At 38.2% G+C, this 18,765-nt stretch overlaps 1 long non-coding RNA gene and 1 pseudogene across 1 annotated transcript; one reads left to right on the forward strand and one right to left on the reverse strand.

Moving 5' to 3' along the window:
- Window positions 1-946: 946 nt before the first annotated feature.
- LOC128563133 (peptidyl-prolyl cis-trans isomerase A-like) lies at window positions 947-1,598 on the reverse strand (annotated as a pseudogene).
- Window positions 1,599-9,989: 8,391 nt separating this feature from the next.
- On the forward strand, window positions 9,990-17,530 carry LOC128563136 (uncharacterized). Its single transcript, XR_008373744.1, has 3 exons — window positions 9,990-10,088; window positions 15,678-15,790; window positions 17,219-17,530. It is a non-coding gene; the product is annotated as an uncharacterized LOC128563136 (long non-coding RNA).
- Window positions 17,531-18,765: the final 1,235 nt, after the last annotated feature.

The raw sequence follows: 18,765 nt of genomic DNA on the forward strand, positions 1-18,765 counted from the left end.
CTCACTAATAAATATGTACAGTGTGCATAGGAACTTGTTCATAGTTTTGTTTTGTTTGTTTTTTTGTTTTTTATTGTTGGGGATTCATTGAGGGTACAATAAGCCAGGTTACACTCATTGCATTTGTTAGGTAAAGTCCCTCTTGCAATCCTGTCTTGACCCCAAAAAGTGTGGCACACACGAAGACTCCACCCCCCCTCCTTCCCTCCCTCTGCTCTTCCTTTCCCAACCCCTCCCTCCTTCTTTCTCTCTCTGCTCTCCCCTTTCCCCACCTCCACCGTGACCTTAATTGTCATTAATTGTCGTCATATCAAAATTGATTACGTAGAATTCATGTTCATTCTTGTGATGCTTTACTAAGAATAATATCTTCCACTTCCATCCAGGTTAATACGAAGGATGTAAAGTCTCCATTTTTCTAATAGCTGAATAGTATTCCATGGTATACATATACCACAGCTTGTTAATCCATTCCTGAGTTGGTGGGCATTTAGGCTATTTCCACATTTTGGCGATTGTAAGTTGAGCTGCAAAAACAGTCTAGTACAAGTGTCCTTATGATAAAAGGATTTTTTTTCCTTCTGGGTAGATGCCCAGTAATGGGATTGCAGGATCAAATGGGAGGTCTAGTGAGTGCTTTGAGGTTTCTCCATACTTCCTTCCAGAAAGGTTGTACTAGTTTGCAGTCCCACCATCAGTATAAAAGTGTTCCCTTCTCTCCACATCCACGCCAGCATCTACAATTTTGAGATTTTATGATGTGGGCCTTTCTCATGGGGTTTAGATGGTATCTCAGGGTGGTTTTGACTTGCATTTCTCTAATAGATAGGGATGATGAACATCTTTTCATATGTTTGTTAGCCATTTGTCTATCTTCTTTTTTATTATTATTATTTAGTTTTTATTTCATAATGATAAACTTTGCAATCCAGCTAGACATGGAGAGGATTAAGGAAAATATGCAACCCAAAGAACTGCAGTGAGAGCAGAGATTACAGGATATTGCAAGCAAATGGGGTAGAGGGGTGCTCTCCTGAGCTACAGAAGGAATGGCTTGGTGGTTGAAACATTAAGTCAAATTTATTACAGCTGTCCACTGTCAGTAATGGTGATCTTCTTGCTGGTCTTTCCATTCTTGGACCCAAAGCGCTCCATGGCTTCCACAACATTCATGCCTTCTTTCACCTTGCCAAAGACCACATGCTTGCCATCCAACCACTTAGCCTTGGTAGTGCAGAAGAAAAACTGGGAACCATTTGTGTTTGGTCCAGCAATTTCCATGGACAAGATGCCAGGACCTGTATGCTTCAGGACAAAGTTTTCATCTTCAAATTTCTCCCCGTAGATAGACTTGGCACCAGTGCCATTATGGCGTGTGAAGTCACCACCCTGGCACATAAACCCTGGAATAATCCTGTGAAAGCAGGAACCCTTATAACCAAATCCTTTTCTCCAGTGCTCAGAGCACGAAAGTTTTCTGCTGTCTTTGGAACTTTGTCTGCAAACAGCTCGAAGAAGACGCGGCCCACGGGCTCGCCATCGGCGCCAATATTGAAGAACACGGTGGGATTGACCATGGCTGATATCAGACGTCTATAAGAGGCCACAGTGTCTGCAAAGCCCATTAGTCTGTCTTCTTTAGAAAAGGTTCTATTCATGTCTCTTGGCGATTGATATATGGGATTGTTGTCCTTTTTCATGTGGATTAATTTGAGTTCTCTATAGATCCTAGTTATCAAGCTTTTGTCTGATTCAAAATATGCAAATAACCTTTCCCATTGTGTAGGTTGTCTATTTGTTTTGGTTATTGTCTCCTTAGCTGTACACAAGCTTTTCAGTTTAATGAAGTCCCATTTGTTTATTTTTGTAATTGCCATGGTGCTCTTCTTCATGAAGTCTTTCCCCAGGCCAATATCTTCCAGTGTTTTTCCTATGCTTTATTTGAGGATTTTTATTGTTCCATGCCTTAAATTTAAGTCCTTTATCCAACTTGAATCAATTTTTGTGAGTGGGGAAAGGTGTAGTTCCAGTTTCAGTCTTTTACATGTGGATATCCAGTTCTCCCAACACCATTTATTGAATAGGGATTCTATAACCCAAGGTATGTTCTTGTTTGGTTTATCAAAGTTTAGGTGGTTGTAAGATGTTAGTTTCATTTCCTGGTTTTCTATTCGATTCCAAGTGTCTATGTCTCGATTTTTGTGCCAGTACCATGCTGTCTTGACCACCATGGCTTTGTAGTACAACCTAAAATCTGGTATGGTGATGCCCATAGCTTTATTTTTACTACTAAGTGCTGCCTTAGCTATACGGGATTTTTTCTGGTTCCATACAAAACGCAGAAATATTTTTTCCAAATCTTGAAAGTACAAGTTGGTATTTTAATAGGAATGGCATTGAATAAGTAGATTGCTTTGGGAAGTATAGACATTTTAACAATGTTTATTCTTCCCATCCATGAGCATGGTATGTTCTTCCATTTGTTAATATCCTCTGCTATTTCCCTTCTGAGGGTTTCATAATTTTCTTTATAGAGGTGCTTCACCTCCTTCGTTAGGTATATTCCTAGGTATTTCCTTTTCCTTGAAACTATGGTGAAGGGGGTTGTGTTCTTAATTAGCTTCTCATCTTCACTGTTATTGGTGTATACAAAGGCTACTGACTTGTGGACATTGATTTTATATCCTGAAACATTACTGTATTTTTTGATGACTTCTAGGAGTCTTGGTGGTTGAGTCTTTGGGATTCTCTATGTATAAGGTCATGTTCAGCAAAGAGGGAGAGTTTGACCTCCTCTGCTCCCATTTGGATTCCCTTTATTTCCTTGTCTTGCCTAATTGTATTGGCTAGAACTTCCAGCACTATGTTGAATAGTAAAGGTGACAGAGGACAACCTTGTCTGGTTCCAGTTCTAAGAGGAAAAGCTTTCAGCTTTACTCCATTCAGTAAAATGTTAGCTGTGGGTTTGTCATAGATAGCTTCAATCAGTTTTAGAAATGTTCCACCTATGGATATACTCTTCAGTGTTCTAATTAGAAAAGGATGCTGGATTTTATTAGATGCTTTTTCTGCATCTGTTGATAGGATCATATGATCCTTTTTTTTGCCTCTGTTATAACAGTGGATAACATTTATGGACTTGACTATGTCCATAAACCAGCCTTGCATCACTGGGATGAAACGTACTTGATCATGATGCATGACTTTTTTGATGATAAGCTGTAATCTATTGGCTAGGATTTTGTTGAGAATTTTTGCATCGATATTCATGAGTGTGATTGGTTTGAAATACTCCTTTTTGCTTGGGTCTTTTCCTGGTTTTGGTATCAGGGTGATGTTTGCTTCATAGAATATATTGGGGAAGATTCCTTCTTTTATGATTTTTTGGAATAATTTCTGAAGTACAGAAATAAGCTCTTCCTTGAAGGTTTGATAGAATTCTGGTGTGAAGCCATCTGAACCAGGGCATTTTTTGGTTGGAAGCTTTTTTATTGTTTCTTTAATCTCAGTTCTTGAAATTGGTCTGTTCAAGAGCTCTATTTCTTCCTGGCTCAGTTTAGAGACAGGGTATGATTCCAAATATTGATCCATTTCCTTCACATTGTCAAATTTCTGGGCATAGAGTTTCTGATAGTATTTAGAGATGATCTCTTGTATCTGTATGGGTTCAGATGTTATTTCCCCTGTATCATTTCTGATTGAAGTTACTAGAGATTTTACTTTTCTATTTCTAGTTAGTCTTCCAAATGTTTTATCTATTTTATTTATTTTTTCAAAAAACCAACTTCTTCTTTCATTAATTTTCTGAATGATTCTTTTGTTTTCAATTTCATCGATCTCTGATTTGATTTTGGAGATTTCTTTTCTTCTACTGAGTTTAGGCTTAGAATGTTCTTCTTTTTCCAATTCCATAAGATCTCTTGTGAGATTGTTGATGTGCTCTCTTTCTGTTTTTCGAATGTAGGCATCGAAAGCGATGAATTTTCCTCTCAAAACTGCTTTTGCAGTATCCCACAGGTTTTGGTAGCTTGTGTCTTAATTGTTGTTATGCTCAAGAAAGTTAATGATTTCCTGTTTTATCTCTTCCTGCACCCATCTGTTATTCAACAGAAAGTTGTTTAATTTCCATGCCTTTGTGTAGGGTTGAACGTTTTTGTTATAGTTGAGTTCCACCTTTAGTGCCTTATGGTCTGAGAAGATACAAGGTAAAATTTCAATTCTTTTGATTCTGTTGATATTTGTTTTGTGTCCCAGTATATGATCAATTTTGGAGAATGTTCCATGAGGTGACAAGAAGAATGTATATTCTTTATCTTTGGGATGGAGTGTTCTATATGCACATATCAAGGACAGTTGTTCTAGGGTCTCATTTAAATCACTTACATCTTTGTTTAATTTCTGTTTAGAAGATCTGTCCAGCTCTGTAAGAGGAGTGTTAAAGTCCACTGTTATTATTCTATTATCAGATATCATATTGCTCACACTGAGTAAGGTCTGTTTCAAGAATCTGGGTGCATTTACATTGGGTGCATAAATATTTAGAATTGAAATGTCTTCTTGTTGTATTTTTCCCTTAACCAGTATAAAGTGACCATCTTTGTCTTTTTTGACTTTAGCTGCTTTAAATCCACATGTGTCTGAAAATAAGATTGCAACTCTTTTCTTCTGAATTCCATTTGCCTGAAAAATTGTCTTCCAACCCTTGACTCAGAGTTTTAATTTGTCTTTTGAAGCCAGGTGTGTTTCTTGCAGACAGCAAATGGATGGCTTGTGTTTTTTAATCCAGTCAGCCAATCTATGCCTCTTCAGTGGGGAATTCAAGCCATTAACATTTCCTGAGATAATTGATAAGTGTGGTAGTATTCTATTCATGTTATTTTGTGAGAGTCCATTGCTTAGTTTTATCTTTTGCATCAGTGTGGAGGTTAGGTTCTGTCCTTTAATTGTGGAGTTCTTACTTTGCTGCTGATTCATTGTGATGGTCAGTGTGTACAACAGGTTGAAGTATTTCCTGTAGAGCTGGTCTTGTTGTGGCGAATTTCCTCAATGTTTTTATATCCGTAAATGATTTGATTTCTCCATCAATTTTAAAGCTTAGTTTAGCAGGGTATAGTATTCTTGGTTGAAAATTGTTCTGTTTAAGTCAATTAAAGGTAGATGACCATTGTCTTCTTTCTTGGAAAGGTTCATTAGAGAAGTCTGCAGTCAGTCTGTTGGATTTGCCCCATAGGTCAACTGGCACTTACTCCCAGCAGCTTTCAGCAGCTTTTCTTTTGTCTCGACTTTGGACAGGTTCATCACAATGTGTCTTGGAGAAGCTTGGTTAGAGTTGAGGCAACCTAGATCCGATATCCCTCTGAAAGCAGTGGGTCAGAATCTTTGGTGATATTTGGGAAATTTTCATTTATAATATTCTCTAGTATGCCTTCCATTCTTCTGGGGCATTCTTCTCCCCCTTCTCGGATTCCTATAACTCGTATGTTGGAATGTTTCATAAAGTCCCATAATTCTGACAGTGAATGTTCTGCTTTCTCTCTCTTCTTTTCTGTCTCTTTAACTATCTGAATTATGTCAAGAACTTTGTCCTTTACCTCCGAAATTCTTTCTTCTGCATGATCTAACCTGTTGCTGATACTTTCCATTGCATCTTTAAGTTCCCTAATTGACTGCTTCAGTTCCTTCAGCTTTGCTATATCCTTTCTATATTCTTCATATCGTTCATCTCTTATTTGATTCTGTTTTTGGATTTCCTTTCGTTTATTTTCCACTTTATTAGCAGTTTCCTTTATTGTTTCCATAATTTCCTTCATTGTTTTCATCATGTGTGTTCTAAATTCCCTTTATGTCATTCCTAACATTTCTTTATAGGTGGAACCCTTTGCAGTAGCTACCTCATGGTTCCTTGAAGGGGCTGCTCTTGACTGGTTCTTCATGTTGCCTGGAGTTTTCTGCTGATTCTTCCTCAAGTGATTTCTTTTATCTGTTTCTTTGCCCTAATTTTCCTTTTTCTTCCTCTTGCTCTTTAAGTTCCCATAAATATGGACTAAGGGTTCGATGAGTCCTTTTGGTACATGACCAGAAGGATGAGAAGGTTGAAGATTAAGAAGGGATAAAAGAAACAAGAAAGAAAGAAAGGAAGAAAGGAAGAAAGGAAGAAGGAGAAGGGGAAGGGGAAGGGGAGGAAAAGAAAATAGAGAAAGGAGAGGGGGTGGGTAAAAGGGAATATTGACAGAAAGAAGAGAGGCACAGAAAGAAGGAGACAGAGCAATATAGGTGTACAGTAGGTTACTTTAACACAACCTTAAAAAAATCCCAACCTCTGGGGGTGCCTGGTTGGGTGGTTCCCTTGAGGTCAGCAGCTCTTTGCTAACCTGATCGGACACAGTACCCCACCTCCACTAAGTAGAGAGGAAAGACAAAAATGCTATAAATCAAACCAAAACAAGCAAACAGAAAACTTTACGGGAGAAAACTGGGTGACAAACCAAATAATAAGGTAGAAACACTAGCAAAAATGTAGTTCTAATTATTGAAAAAGGCAGCAATGGGAAATTGTATTTTAACTAGAAAAATGGAGATAGAAAAGAAAAGAAAAAATCTGTACGGAAAAGGTTGAAATTAAAAAACAAAACAACAAAAACAAAATAAACAAAAAACAAACAAAGACCAACAAAATAACAGTACCCTACCCACTGAGCCACCGCCCAACCTTATTATTTTCTTAATAACATTTTTTCTCTAGCTTATTTTGTTGTCAGATTACAGTATATAATATATATAACATACAACATTAATCAACTGTTATGTTATCTGTAGGGCTTCCATTCAACTGTAAGCTACTACTGGTTAAGTTTTTGTGGAATCAAAAGTAATACGTGTATTTTTTGACTGTATTAGGGGTTGGCATCTCTCATGTTCAAGTTGTTCAAGGGTCAATTGTGTATATTTAAGTTAGAAAATAATATATTCAGGAGAGTGTTGTTAAGTATATAAAAGTCTTGACAAATTTATATTGTGAATTTCTATAATCAGTTTTTTATATTAATTTAATATCCTTTATGTCATATTTCATTGGAAGCAGGTACATCACCTTTGATTTCATGGTTGCTAGTTAAGCTATGGGAAGCAACTTCTGTTAGTACATGGAATAAGGAAAAAGCACTTCCTGTTCATGATGAATTAAAACCTAACAAATCCAAGGCATTCTGACAAGTTAAAAATCAGGAACAGAACTATGGATTGAAATTGTTTTCAAATAAATTTTTAATTCAAAAATCTTGCTAATTTAGGTATATAAATTAACTTTGAAAATAAAATTATTTTTGTACTTTATAAGTAGTCCTGTTGAAGTATATAAGCTTGCTTGGAAAAAATAGACTAGAAGAAAATACATCAAAATGTTCACTGTGGTTTCTATCAGTAGTTAAGACTGGAAATAGTATTATTTTTGCATTTCTAATTTCCCAATTTTCTACAATGAAATAAATTGTTTAAATTAAAAATAAAATGTATTCTATAAAATAGAATATAAAAATGCAAATAATATCAGTGAGATAAAAAAAAAATGAAACCACCATTACAAATTAATGATGGGGTACAAGGTGAGAACTGTAGGAAGGGCCGAGCTAAAAATAAGGTAGAGGCCCAGCTAGAAATCGTGCTATTAATTAGCCATTGTCCCCCATCTGCTCCTCTGGAGTCACATAATTAGTGATCATAAAGATTCATAACATTGTCTCTCTACAGTATCACCTTTGTGACACATAAGTTTAGTTTCTGAGATGTCTTTCAGGTCCTGCATCTGGTGGATTGGGTGGCCCATCCAGACCAAGCAACTGACTCAACTGATCTTGTGAACCCCACACCCAAGAACCTGATGCTGCATTCCAGGGGATTGGCTGACCCACCCAGGAAGCAGCCCATAGTAAGATCCTAATGATTCTACCCCAAACCCAGACAATTATAGGCTCTGGTTGCCTAATCCTCTTCCTGTCAAACTGCCCTGTGGCTCAAAGGGGTAGGGCGCCAGCCCCATATGCTGGAGGTGGTGGGTTCAAACCCAGCCCCAGCCAAAAAACTGCAAAAAAGACAAAAAAAACCCAACTGTCTCCCAAATTTTTGAGGAGGCAGATTTGAGAAATTTCCTGTCTTCCCACTTGGTGCTATCCAGCTATGCAGATTAAACCCTTTCTCTGCTGCAAACTCTGCTGTCTCAGGCTATTGGCTTTCTCTCTGGCAGTGGGCAGATGAACCTGGTTGGGTAGCAACAATAATAGTCTTGGAAATTCAACATTTGTATATTTCGCAGAATGATGCCACACAGGAAAAACAGTAGGAAAGTCATCAATCTGGTAAACTCTGGGCCACAGCATCATGTCCACTATCATTAGGGTATAATTTCACCTCAGTATTATAAAGTCTTTTTATGACAATTAGTAACTAAATTAAACAATAGTTATCATATACTAAAATTCTATTATGCACCACGCATTGTTATAAGTCCTCATATATGATCTTCATTTAATTCTTATCACAATTTTATGGTTTACATAGGCAGTTCTTATAATCTCATGGCCTAGTTCAGGTAGTCAGGGATCCTCAGGCAGGAGCGGATGGAATGTCTTCAAGATCCTATCAGGGGTCTACAAGTTTGAAACTATTTTGAAAAATACTGCAAAGATGTTGGTTGTCTCTTTCGCTCTGTTTTATAAATAAGAAAACAGGATCAGAATGTAAGTAGAATATGTTCCAGCTCCATCCATGTAAACATGAAAGAGGTAAAGTCTCCATCTTTTTTTAAGGCTGCATAAAATTCCATGGTGTACATATACCACAATTTATTAATCCATTCGTGGATCGATGGGCACTTGGGCTTTTTCCATGACTTAGCAATTATGAATAGGGCTGCAATAAATATTCTAATACAAATATCTTTGTTATGATGTGATTTTTGGTCTTCTGGGTATATGTATTCTTCTTAGTAAAGTGTCTCAAGAATGGAAGAAAAAGTTCCCAATGTACTCACCCTTATTATGAAACTAATGTAGGACCTTCACATGAAAGCTATAACCCAGTTACAACCTAAGAATAGGGAGAAGGGGGAAAGGGAGGGGAGGGGGGGAGGTGGGTGGAGGGAGGGGGATTAATGGGATTACACCTGTGGTGCATCTTACAAGGGAACTTGTGAATCCTAGTAAAAGTGAATGTTAAGGTCTTAGCAAAATAACTAAGAAAATGCCACGAGAGCTATGTTAACTAGTGTGATGAAAATGTGTCAAACGGTCTATGAACCAAGTGTATGGTGCCCCATGATCATACTAATGTACACAGCTATGATTTATTAAATAAATAAATAAACAATAATAATAAAAAAAGAATGTAAGTAGATTGAACAAGATCACACAGTAAATAGTGGAGCTGAAATCTACGCTTTTGTCCCTCACCCAGAAACCTGTGCCCTTAACCACTAAACTCTATGTATTATAATATACATTCCAGTCTAATGAATTTGCATTGTGAAATTGAGAAAACATTTTCCAAAAAAAGTTGTCTGTGTCCCTGTTTGTTTCACACAGCTCTGCTTTCCAAGGAGACCTCAGAAAGTTAAGATTTTCTTAGGTGCAGGGAAACCAAGAGAAAGCCATTCCTTTCATCATGTCTTTGGCTTGGAGGTAAAAAGTTTGCTTTCACTTCTATAGCTTTGGTCTGAAGCTTTATGATCCCTCAAAAACTATGAGACCAACTCCTTGACTTTTCCATAAGGCTGTACCTTATTTTACCTTCTGGCCTATTAGTCAATTCCATCCCATCCTGCATGGTTTATGGTGTTCTTTTTGAAGGTCCTTTTTGCATCAGAGGTTCCAGTACTTCTCAATGTGGCATTGTTAGAAACCTTGACTCTGGAATATAAAGACTGGTAGCACATCTTCCCTCATGGGGATAGCCAAAAATGCTGCCCCACATTTTTTATTTTCCTTAGATATAACCCTCAGTTAAGAACCATGGAGAAGAGGCATTTTCTACAGAAGACTTGATTTGCAATTCATATGCTACTCTAAGAGAGGGAAAATTCATCCCCCACCCTGCAGGTAAGATGTTTAAAATTTGTAATAAGAGTATGTATTATTAGTAGCAATAATAACAGAGAACTAATTCATTGGATTACTTAATTGCCATCTTGGAGACTAAAAGAGACATTAAAATTAGAAGGAAAAGTAGGAAAATTTCACACGCCAATTGAGACTGTCCTAGACAAATCAGGTCAGTGGTCATAGTAGGGATATGGTGGAGCCTATATTGATGAGAAGGATTTGGAACAACCCAAAGACATTCTGAGTTCCTTTAGCCCTGGAGGTTGGGAATAGTCACAGGGCATGAGCTCTAAAGAAAACCAAAGACAACTTCTACTTCCTTAACCAGATTTTCCTTGTTTAGCATATAAGATCCCAGCCCAGGGTCTTAGACAAAGGCAAATACTGGAAGAATTCAAATAGGAAAAACTATTATTGCCTCCTTTGCCTGGGTGAAAAAACAAAGTTATTTTAATAACCTAATACACACTACCCAAAATAGATCTCCAAATTCTAAGTTCATAACCAAGACTAAAATTCCTTGGTTTTGAATCTCAATTGAATACTTTTTTCACCAAACCAGTCAAAAGCATCATTTACCCAGAATTGTATTATTTACTTATCTAAGATTACCACTGCTAGAATCAACAGAGGTAAATACCAAAAGCAAAACAAAAACAGTCAGGAAGCCCTGGGATGTATGTGTTAAGGCCCTACTGTTACCCAGTTAAATAAGGTTTCGACTTTTAAATCCAAACTATACAGTCATGTTTGTCTACTGATGCTCTTCTCCCTCCCCCAGGATATAATATTGTTTCTGGATCATTCTGGCAATCAGTTAAGTATCATCATGGGAAACAAGTTCCAAGTTTGAGTTCAAAGAAAATATGCTCAGCATATCTAAACGTGTCTCTCGTAGAATAGGATCTCATATTAAAAGTTAAGATACCAACCCTCCCAGAATCCTTTATTTTTTAATGTTTTTTACATTATCCTTTTAATTGTTAATGCCAGTTAACAAATAATGATAGCTAATATTAATGGAACTTCTTCTACTTACCCCTGACAATGCTGGTTTGCATGTGACATGGGTATCAATCTCATTCCGCATAGTCACCTAGGCAAGAAATATTTTGTATCTTTATCTTTATTTTCAATAAAGATAAATTTTCACTACATTTTACTTTAATACCCATCCCTCTGGCTAGCAGGAAACTTAATGTCATTTTCTGGCTTTCTCCCTCACCAGCACAGAGTTACACTACTGCCTGAGATCAGACACAAAAACAAGGAATTTTCCTAGGTCCAAGTGGAGTGTGCAGGCTCCATACCTGCAGGGATTCTCAGGCCCGGCAGTGCTCAGACAATCCTGGCCACACATGGGCCAGCCGTGATTTTGAGGTTTTCTGGAGCCTCCCCAGCCTGCACTCACCTTGCAGTCATTCCTCTCGGGAGTTCTGTTTCTTCTCCAGATGCTGCCAGAATTTAGCATGGACACCTCCTGCCTTCGGAATCCATGGACCTCTCTCTGTCCCTCCAGCAGTGACAGGGTGTTTGTGTAAACTCAGGGAAATCCTTTCCCTTCCAAGTTTTCCAAATTCTTTCCTCCCCACACACCCTTCTCTTTCTTCTCCATCCTCTGTAAAACCTGTAAGTTCTATGGCCTTTCACTTTGAGAAAGATAAATCCGTACAGAGTTGCAGGCTATTTCTGCTTCCTGCCTTCTCCACACCCAACTGGAATAAGTCAAGGGAACTGACCCCTTAGAAAGGATGGAGGAAGAAAGAAGAAAAGGTAAAGAAAAGTGCAAGGAGAAAAAGTGCCTTCCAACATCCAGCCTCACACCAAGTCAGCACCAGGATCCAGTGGCACACATGTTAATGTCTCAATTTTATAAACAGGAAGACAAATTCAGAGTAGTTAAAAACAAATAAATAAAAACATTTCCACATCACACAGCTATTAAATAGCAGACTGAGAATATAACTGTAGACCTGAGTGACCCGCAAATGTCCGATCACATTGGCGGCATTGTTTACAAAATAGGCAATATCATAGAAAGGTAGGATGTGTTTATAAGTATCTAATTTATTTAGGTTATTTTAATTGTCTAATTAGTGTTTTTCTTAAAAATTATGCAAGAAACTTCCCCAGCATGGCTTAAAACTGAAATAGGGATGTATGTGTTAAATGCTTTTGCTTTCTAAAAATGTTTCCTTACAAACTTGACTAAGATTGTATTATCTCTACCAGTATCAACCCAGGAAAAAAGTATTTTCAAGGCAGCTTGACAAGTTTTCATACTGTAGAAGATGTGAGTAAGAACAATTGCTCAGTAGGGTACTGCTTGCCATGATTCTCCTGCCTGCTGGGTTTCTGTTTCTCAGGCATTGTGACAATGATGTAGTCTTTAATTGGCCTCTTTGCAAATGCCTGCTCCTCACTTTTGACATTAATCGCTAATTAATAAAACCATGAATATTCAGTATGACAGCATATGAGCCAATACCTTGATATTGAAGAATTATACAGAAACACAGCTTTTAGATGTTGGATAGGCAAAAAAGCAAAAATTCAACAGCTTTCAACAGCCCTTCTTCACACTTGCCCTGCTCTAGTTAGTTACTTGCACAAGACCCACAGCACCTTCCCTACACAAAGAGACTTGGATAAACAGTTTCTGCTTAGGTGAGATGTCCTGTAACAATGGCCACACCCTGCAGGGTGCCCAGGCACTGCCTTAACTCCCATCACTTCTTTTTTTTTTTTTTTTTTGTAGAGACAGAGTCTCACTTTATGGCCCTCCGTAGAGTGCCGTGGCCTCACACAGCTCACAGCAACCTCCAACTCCTGGGCTTAAGCGATTCTCTTGCCTCAGCCTCCCGAGTAGCTGGGACTACAGGCGCCCGCCACAACGCCCGGCTATTTTTTGGTTGCAGTTTGGCCGGGGCCGGGTTTGAACCCGTTACCCTCGGTATATGGGGCCGACGCCTTACTGACTGAGCCACAGGCACCGCCCCAACTCCCATCACTTCTTAAACTGGGGAAGCTTTAGGTACAAATACAAACACACAACTATTTTACATTTGAATGGTTGCATTACTTCAGTTTTTGGCAATTAGGGCAAGATCTGGGCTCAGCCTTCGAAAGGGGAAGAAACCAGCTCAGGTTATCAGAGAACGCCCAGCCACAGCAATGGGCAGAACCTCCTCTGGTAGAGAAGGGACTCGCCAGGTTTTCATTTGCTATTGGAACTTCTGTAACGTATCCCTTGAGAACCTCATGAGGAGGTTTGCAAATATTTTTCCTGAATAGTATTCACTAAACACCGGGATAGGCCATCTTTTAGAGCTCAGAATATTAAACAATAGGGAGTATACTTTTACCCTTGACTCTTTCTCCTTGTACTCAAAAGCTTCTTCCTGTTAAATAAAAAATAAAAAGGCACAAATTAAAATAGAAAGGGCCTAGCATGTTGTGAATGTAGTAGAGATACTAAAAACATTTGATTTGAAATGGGCTAACTCTTGAAAGGCAGCTCACCACCAATTATCATGAAGACCTTATCACTGTTGCCAACTGAAACGGGACATTTGACAGTCATTGTTGTCTGAAGTCTCCAGTTTGCCTTTGTGAAAATAAACTCACTTTTGATGGACAATAATAATTTAATAATAAATAATAAAATTATTTCATTTAAATCAGATTATTTGTATTTTTAAAGCAAAAATGTTTTTACGGGAAAATATCAAAGGTAAGAGAGATAAAACTATTAAAATGGAATTATTTACAAATTTGTATTATTCAAAACATATTTATTCCCTCTCCATAAAAACCTTACATTGGCAGAGCAGGACCAAAGAACTGAGGCCCTTGTTTAGAACAAACTGGAAATTGGCTTTGAGACCTAAGTGGTGGGAATATCCAAGTTAACTGACAGGTACAAAGAAGCTGCTGTCAGAAGGGTGAGGACTCTATAACTCTGCTGCTCTCGGTGTATCCCCACACCGCCACCCCGCAGCAAAGGCTGGGAGGCCTAAGTCTTACATGAAACCAAAAAAGTATCACTAAACAGAAGTTCAGTGAGCCCAATCCAGGATTTAGAGGTGCACTTGGAAATGGAGCCCCACACAGATACAGACAGATAGCTCACCACAGCTTACTGAAGATAAAAAGAGGAGCCTTGTTTTTCCAAAATAGATAGAGGGTACTGTCTCCCACTCAGCAGTGTACAAATGCAAAGAGCCAAAGATATAAGAAAGATTAAAATATAACCACAGAAGATGGAAAACAAGAGCAAATAAGAAGCCAGGAGCCTCTGTAAGAGCTGATACAACATCGTATCTTCTGCAAGTGAGGCTCTAGACTCTACTGTAGCCAGTGTAGTCTAGAGATGGTGCAACCTGGGGCCTGCCTACTGCTGTTAGGGACCCCAGAACAGACTGAGAATTGATTCAAAATGCAAACCCTTTGTAGTTTGTATTGGTTAGATGGTGTGCATTTTTATGGATGTTCATTTTTATATATAATTAAGTCATTTTCAAAGAGCCTACTGTATTATCCTATTTTAGCACACTCTCTAGAGTTTATTCTGGCTACCATATGAAGCTGGGCAATGTCGAAGAGTTCCACTGTGCACATGTACAAGCAGCCAGTTGGATCTGGCACTCAGACAATTTTCTAGAAGGGCCATTCATTCTGAGTATTGGCATCTTAAATTAGCCACGCTTTCCATTTACAGCTATTCCTACCTTTTAATTACAAAACACTCAGTTTAGTTTCTCCACTAAAAGTTTAGTTTTGCAAATGGAGTATTTCACGCTCACATAAACATTATTTGGGGCGTACAATTTATATTATTAAAACCATTCATATCCATAATTTTAAACCAGAAATACTTAATAATTGCCAGCATACATTCTTAACAAATGTGTTTAGACAGTAATACTGAACGGTTTCCACCTATATATTTTTTCTAAATGAAATGTTTTTTAGGGGCAGAAATCAAGAGAAACAGAGGCCAGGCTGGTAGTGGCAGCTGTCAGTGTGAGTCTGAGTCCCACTCAACTGTGCCCACAGCTGCGGCTGAACTCAGAGGGAGGCGAAGGGCGTGTGCTGAGGCAGCAAGGCCATCTACAGAGATGCACAAAAATTGCCCTGTATCCTTGTATCCATCTAGAACTTTTCTACTTTAGCTGTTACTATTTTCTCTCTTTGGGGAATGTTTACTGGTTTTATTATCACATCGAAGTAGCTAAAGAGACCATTGTACAGAAGATAAAAAGAATATCATGTGACATTAAATTCCTCCTTGCTTTCTGGATTATACTCATATATTCTATCAATCAAACAAAATGTTAAGAACTTAATCCAAATACCAAATACGTGCAATTTGGTTGTCTGTGAATCACATACAATTATTATCATACTATTACATTATATAAATAGTACCATATACAAAATAATTTTAGTAAGGTTTAAATAAATATAAATGGAACTTCTAATCATTTCTTTTCAACCTTGATATATCATCTGACATACTCCTATTTTGAAGAATAAGAATTTTGATATTTATATAAACAACTCTTTTTTTTTTTTTTTTTTCAGAGTTTGTGTAGTTTAACTTCTACTCCACTAATCTGGCTTGGAAATGTATTCTCCTCTTAATTTGTGAATGAAATGAAAGGACACATTATATCTCAGTAATGCCACGAATCAATGTAAGTAATATTCTGTTCAGTCCTCAGAAGGAAATGTTAGCAATTCCACACTCATACTAGAAACTTTCACTAACACAGAGGGTGCCAAAAAAAATGGACACACATTTTAAGAAAAAACTGTAGAATGTCATATATATATATACATAACTGAACAATGTAATACTCAAGTCATGTTTGACTTCTGCAATTACAAAAGATATGAGGTACAGTATACAAGATAACAAGTGCTAGGATATATATTGAGTATTACAATGTTCATACAGGTTTTTCTTTTTTAAAAATAAGTATACGTTTTTTGGCTCCCTCTGTGTTCAAGAATACAAGAGGGGAATTCTCATGTTTTTACAAAAAAAAATTATGTAAGCAATAAACATGTTTTATGTATAAACACATCTTGTTAATCTAGCAATGAAAATTGCTGATTCAACTTTCTTGCGAAGGTTGGTTGAAGACCATCAACTTGCCTCATGGAAACTGATGCAAAGTGTAATTTGACGTTATTACTTATTTCATAACCAGTTCTCAGGGAGACCTATTTCTTACCTCTCAAGATTAGTAAGCTTTTTTCTTTGTTGTTCACACTGAGTTTTTCTGACTGCCTTGCCCCAGTTTGGTTTGTTTTTTTAATTTCTTTTTCTAACTTTTGATTTTTCCCATGGTATCTCATTTTTTGAAGATTATTTAGAAAGTAAACTATGTGCCAGACTTATTTTTTCATGTCTGTAGCACTTCTCGGTTGTGAACGCTAATGAATGCTTACTCCATCTAGTATGAATTTGGCCCAAACCCATTTACAAAGCTCACTTGACTTTCAAAGTAATAGTATTGAGAACTGGCACCATCACTTGTATTCCAAAATTATTAATGTATGTTAACACATGGCAGAGTTTTCCAATATTTAGATCCTTTTATTTGCATTCACAAAAGCATGAACTTAAATTACAAAACTATATTGAAATAGTAATAAAGCAAAATTTTATAGACATGAAGCAAAAGTTAAATATTGTTAGGCAAGGGAATTTAGTCTGACATGAAAGGAAGGAAGGAAGGAAGGAAAAGTGAGAGGGAAGGAGTGCAAAAAAAGAAAGGAAGAAAGAGAAAGAGAGGGAAAGGAAAGGAAGGAAAGGGAAGGGAAAGGAAGGCAGGAAATAGTGGAAGTCTGGAAGTCAGTAGTGGGCAGAGGTCTTTGGGATTGTGCTGAAGTATCTTCCCTTTCCGTTCACTGTTGTTCCTTCCATCCACCACAAAGATGCACACTGTGGTTATTGCTTTGGGCCGTCATTTCTCTGGAGGACAGGTACTGATGCCGAGGGTAGGCCCAGGTTGAGTGACAGGACAGCATGTGAACCTGCAGGAGAGAGAAAAGCTGCCCTAGGATGTGAAAGGCCAGTAACATATAAACCACATTTATCACTTTCTTCCCTAAAGGTCTGGCAAAGCACTGGAAGTGATCTCTGGTGAATATCACAGTGGTGGAAAGCATGCAGTCTAGGCTGCCTGGATTGAATGTGAGCTTCATCACCCACTGTCAATGACCTTGGGCAAGTTACCAACTCTCTCTGTGCCTCAGTTTCTTCCTCTCACGTGGGGAAGGACTTATTTCGTTAGGTTGCTATGGGGATTAAATTACTTATATATTTGAAATGCTCACAAGAGTACCTAGTATTTTAAAATGTGTTTTGTCAAATTTAAAAATACAGTAACTAAAATATCAATATGCTCCTCATAGGGGTATCCAGTCTGTGGCAACATGCATCTTATTTGAGGACTGTTTTGCTTATCTGTATTGCCAGATATCACAAAATTTAAGTGTGGATTTTTTTTTTTTTTGGCTCATCAGCTTGTTAGTATTTGCATATTTAATGTGCCCAAGACAACTCTTCTTTCAATGTGAAGCAGGAAAGAAAAAAGGTTGGACACCTCTGGAGCCTTCAAACTTCTAATTTCTTCTCAGAGTAAAATACAAAGTCCTTCCAACAGCCTGTCCCGTGCGATCTGTTTCATTTCCTCTGTCTGGGTACTCAGGGTGCACTTTCTGGGCCCCTTTGTATCATGTGAGGTCAGGTAAGCGACTTCTGGCCATAGCACAGAGCCTATGATAAGGCACTTCTAGGCCTGCTGGGATCACCAACCATGCTGGCATGCCTACAACTGTCCAGGTTTTGACAGAGAGGAAACCCCTCCCTCCTGTGAAAATGGACAGTCATCTTGATCCTGCCTTCTCAAAACCCCTTATAATTCTTCATACTCTCTTTTTCTATCTGCTGGATATCCATGTCCAGGGCAACCTTGAAATTCACATGTTGGAGATAACAGAACCACCACCACCCTGGGCTTCTGAATGAAGCTGAGTTACTGCCTCTTTTCTCACTGGACTTTATGTAAGCAAAAATAAATTTCTATTCTGATAAATCACTAAGGTTCCATTGCATAGCTTAACCAATAAACTAACTACTGTGTTGGTCATTCTAGCCTCCTTGTTCCCACAACAAAATTAAGATTCACTGGCTGGGCAGTGCCTGTGGCTCAGTCGGTAAGGCACCGGCCCCATATACCGAGGGTGACGGGTTCAAACCCGGCCCCGGCCAAACTGCAACCAAAAAATAGCCCGCCGTTGTGGCAGGCGCCTGTAGTGCCAGCTACTCGGGAGGCTGAGGCAAGAGAATCGCTTAAGCCCAGGAGTTGGAGGTTGCTGTGAGCTGTGTGAGGCCACGGCACTCTACACAGGGCCATAAAGTGAGACTCTGTCTCTCCAAAAAAAAAAGATTCACTGGCTGTTTACTCTGGTCAGAATGTTCCTTTTCAGACGTCTTCATGGCTAACTTCCTCACCTCCAGTCCTTCTTTGCTGAACTCTTGTTTTCTATGGCACCTACTCAACCGGTTTATTCAAAATAGAAAATCGGTATAGAAGGGACATTTCTTAAACTGATAGAGGCTATCTACAGCAAACCGACAGCCAATATCATATTGAAT

Source organism: Nycticebus coucang, chromosome 13, assembly GCF_027406575.1.
Source record: "Nycticebus coucang isolate mNycCou1 chromosome 13, mNycCou1.pri, whole genome shotgun sequence".
Lineage (NCBI taxonomy): Eukaryota > Metazoa > Chordata > Mammalia > Primates > Lorisidae > Nycticebus > Nycticebus coucang.